The sequence below is a fragment of the Cupressus sempervirens genome, chromosome 3, assembly GCF_028749045.1.
Source record: "Cupressus sempervirens isolate cs-2001-9-10 chromosome 3, ASM2874904v1, whole genome shotgun sequence".
NCBI lineage: Eukaryota > Viridiplantae > Streptophyta > Pinopsida > Cupressales > Cupressaceae > Cupressus > Cupressus sempervirens.
Window position 1 is genome coordinate 294317117 of NC_143120.1, and position 4667 is coordinate 294321783.

At 36.1% G+C, this 4667-nt stretch overlaps 1 pseudogene across 1 annotated transcript; it reads right to left on the reverse strand.

Annotated features, from left to right (window-relative positions):
* Positions 1 to 452: 452 nt before the first annotated feature.
* LOC149566132 (large ribosomal subunit protein bL12c pseudogene) lies at positions 453 to 1491 on the reverse strand (annotated as a pseudogene). Its single transcript, XR_016362123.1, has one exon. The product of XR_016362123.1 is annotated as a large ribosomal subunit protein bL12c pseudogene (transcript).
* Positions 1492 to 4667: the final 3176 nt, after the last annotated feature.

A 4667-nucleotide genomic window follows, 5' to 3' on the forward strand; every position in this document is an offset into this window, starting at 1 on the left:
CAGAGGTTTAGAAGATAATCACCAGACATCAGAAATAAACAAAAGTAATGCACCAATTCAGGTAGAGAACCTTTTTCCCCAAAATGCCATGATGCTCTGATGTAATAGAAAGCCCGGGCATCTGCTACCATAACAAGGGCAACATAATAGTGCGGAGAAAATTTGGTGAACTTAAAAACCCTGTGAATTAACCAAAACACCCGATCTAGAGAGAGGTTTGAAAGATAATCACCAAATATCGGAAATAGAAAGAGCAATCTACCAATTCGGGTGGGGAATATTTGTTTTTAGGACAACATGCTCTGATGTAATGGTAAGTTGGGGTATCTAGTGCATTGATAATGGCTACAAAAAGTTGTGTGCGAATGGAGATAAACAAAGTAGCCCCTATAGATACGAAAAGTTTCCCTTGTTTGAAAAAAGAGAGAAAAAACAAAACTGGAAGATTGAGATTTGCCAGGAACCACCTCAATAATTATTTAGACAAGAAAACATCCAATCTGAAATTCCAATTAATCTACAGCAATTCAATTTTAAGAAATTTCATTGCTTATATGCATCGCTAATTGCAAGTTCTCCTCGATTGATAAGTTAAAGTAAAATTCACTCAATGCTTTAAAAAAGGCATCTTACAAAGAAATTTTCAGTTAACTTAGAAAGAGAAAAGTTGTTGCTATTTCTCCAACCAGATTGAGTTTCTTTCATTCCATGACAGCAGTGCCTCCCAACTCCTTGAGCTTTTCAACCATCTTCGTAGCCTCCTCTTTTGTGAGCCCCTTCTTCAAAATAGCCGGAACCTTTTCCACCAAATCTTTGGCCTCCTTCAGCCCCAAATCTGTAAAACCCCTAACCTCCTTAATAATCTTAATCTTCGCGTTGGCCTCGTATTTCTCAAGCTTGACATCAAATGAGCTTTTCTCCGCAACTTTCGTCTCAGGAGCAGCTTCACTTGTTGGAGATGCTCCAGGCATTACCATGCCTCCCACTGGCGAAGCAAACCTATCCAACCCTAATTTCAGCCTAAATAAAATCTTGTAATCTTGTCTCTCCGATGTATTCAAGCTCATAAGGTCATCGGCTAGTCTCTCCAGCTTCTGCTTGTTATTGGTATTGCCATTTACCTGCTTTTCTGGATTTTCCTTGGAAGCCGTGGATGAGAACCCAAAGGCTTGAAAACAAGGATTTTCATTATATAACGACCAAACCCACAAAGGCGCCCCACAGTTCACCCGATTCGCAAGGTTTCTTAGCAATGTGTTATTATTCATTTTTGGGGTTGCTATACTGTTTTCACGGTGATTTCTTCGGCCTTAATCATTCCAATTCATCGGTGACAAAACAGAAACGTAGAGCTTATGTTTTCATATACAGCTGTAGATCGAAATAGTCTGTGAGAATGCCTACTTTACCAGATGAAGAATAAGGTGTAGACCCTGAATCTTCCCTAGTGTGTTCTGCTATTTCTCGTCATTTTTCCGCAAAATTATAATATGAGATAGATAGATAGTTGATTTTTAACGGCTAAACATAGTCCATGGGACAGTGTTCTAACTAGACCAACTTTAATAATTATGTTCTTTTTTGTGCAATCTACATAACTTTTCAATGTTCTTCTGGCTGAATAAGTTGTGCTAAGCACTGTGAGATAAAATATCTACAACTTTGAACCAGATATCCTTGTATGCCTCACACTCTAACACAAAGTGTTGCTTAGTTTCCACCTTTATAGAGTTGCAAAGCATGTGAACTCTTTGTTCCCAAGACTCTTTTGGCCTCTTCCATTGTCACGTTTCACATTGCAATTGATGAGAATTGGTTCTAAGTTGTGCAATAAGACTTTTAGCTCTCCAAGAAATCTTCGCCCCATTTTATGCTTTTTGGAGTTGATCACACGTGGGGTTGAACTTGCTAATATAATATGTTTTTTTTCCTTCCAAGTCCATTTCCCCAATTTCTCTTATAGAATGTCTTGATAACAAAGATCTTTATTTCTTTATTATTTGTGGGAACACATGTTGAAATGAATATTCCATTTTCTCATCTACTTGATGTTTTGTTGCATCTATGTCTTTTTGACATTAGGTCATCTACCTTCACACATTTTTAAAATTCTTTTTAGATAACTAATAAGGCAAACCATAATAATTGCCTCGATAGGTGCAACCCCAACTTCACTTAACATAATATCATATGAAACAGTATTTTTTATTTTAAACTTGTTTATGATCCATGCTTTTGGATCCCCTCGATGTGTTTCCACTATAAGGTTGAAGTGTTGTTGACCCATATTTCACAACCATAGAGAACAATCAATAACACAAGAAATCCAAATAAAGTTGGAGTAGTTTTCCAATCCCAAAACTCTATCACACAATACTTATTTTGAAGCACATAGAGTGTCTTACATCCTCCTAATACTCTTTTCTTTCTACAACTTTCTTAGCTTAGCTTTTTGTTGAAATCGATCTTAAGATATTTATACTCTGCAACTTCCTCAAGAATGTTGCCCTCAAAATAGAACTTATGCTAATGTAATTTTCTATTTCTCGAAAAAATCATGACTTTTGTCTTATTGATATTAACTTGCATCCCTACCATTTTACAAAAGTGCTCAAGAGAAAGCAAGTGATCTTGCAAACCATGAGCAAATTTGGCAACCAAAATGAGATTGTCTGCATAAAGGAGCAACCTTATTAAAAATTCACCCAACTGGATACCCTCATCATTTTGCATGTCTAACCATTATTCAAGTTTGTTAATATATAGCCCAAACAAAGTAGGAGATAGTGAACACCATGTTTGACCCCTATATCACTCCTAAAAAACTCTGAAATGCCATTTGAAGTTTTGATTTTGACTTTTACCTCTTCATACATCCTATAAACAACAACTCTAAGATTCATAGGGATCCCCAATTCTTCCATCCTGAGCCACAATTTGTCCCCAGGGACAATGTTAAAAGACTTTTTAAAGTCCACAAAGCAGCAAAAAAATCATCCTTTCTCTCCTATGGTTTTTTCGATAATATGCCTCAGAGTGATTTAGTGATCGATTGTTGAGTGCTTTGGCCTAAAACTAGCTTTCCCTTTTGCTTGTTTATGATTTTCTTCAGCCCATTCGTTGATTCTATTCTCTATTATACTGCCAAAGAGTTTTGCAAACAAAGGGTTGATCATTATAGTCTTCTAGTTGGAGGGATTATTGACATTGCCGCTCTTAAAAAGGGGTCTAGCAAGGCTAATCATCCAGTCTCTAGGAAACTTGTGTTGGCTAATATTATTGAAGATTTTCGTAATGTGTAGTGCAAGGATTTGCATGCCCCACTTGATGTACTCTACTTGAAATTCAACCAAGTCTTTTGCCTTACCTATACCCAACTTCTTAATACCCATCCCAACCTCTTTCATAGTGAAAAGATCTTGCATATTATTGGCCTAGGGTAGTGGGTCCACCTCATCTTCTTTTTCGAAAAAGTTTCTTAGCATACTCGAACCATTGAGTGGTTGTAATAGTATTTTTAGTTTGTTTCTTTTGTGGTTGTAATTCTTTCCAAAAATGTTTTAGGTTATTTTTACCAAGAAAAATTAGCTCTTCTCTTCTTGTGAACATAAAGTCTTTTTTCTTTTCTTTTTTAGAATCTTCTTGTACATTTTAATGTCAAGACTTGTTTTATTTGACTCTCTTAGCTTTCTCCTGGCTAGTTTGCACTCCTTATCAAACCACACATTGGCTGGAAAACAATTTGTTTCATATTTCCTTTGCTTTGATCTCTTGCACTAGGAAAGAGCCTTGTGAATGAGGTTAGATAATGCATGGCTATTATCATCATGTACGTGCATGCCCTCACCCCTATATATTCTCTCAAGTGAGGTTCTGAAGATATCCATGTTTTCTGAAGTCAAAAGAATTTTTCCATGTGAAGGTGGTTGTTGATGATTACGTTCTTTTTCCCTAATATGCATGTCCTCTTTCCACAATAAATTTATGTGCACTGGTCTATGATTTGATTTAAGATCCCATATGTGTTCCCCAATCATAACTTCCTCGATTATCTCATATAGATTGCATGAGCATATCACATAATCAACCACGCTTGCATTGTTATAAGTATTGCAAGTGAAATTGCCTGATTTTATCCATCTAGCCAAACCATTACAAATAATTAAATCAAAAGTACCACATAAGGTGATCAATTCTTCCCCAAAATAATCTTAGCCTTTAGCATCAACTGATACTCTTTCCCACTGGTAATAACTCTTTTCTGTGAGCCAAATAGGATTATCATTTGCTTTGTAGCTAAAAATGCTAGCTTGATCATTAGTTGTTCTAGTATTGAAGTCTCCAATAAGAAGAACATCCCCCTACTACAAAAATGCAACATCCTTCTTTAAAGCTGCATAAGGATCTTTGTGATCTAACCTACACTTTTTATATATTTTAGAGGCTTGTGGAGCAAAGTAACATGTTGCAATCCTAAGTAAATTGTCATTTTTAGTGATTTTGAACCATATGAATTGTTTGTTAGTGTCTTCTTTTTCTAATTGAATAACATGTCCTTCCTTTTCCTTTACAAGAACCATTATTCCCCTGTGACCCCTACCATTACTCACTACCTCATTCCACATTGCTAACTTCCAATAGCCTTCAAACAAAGGAGTCTTACATCC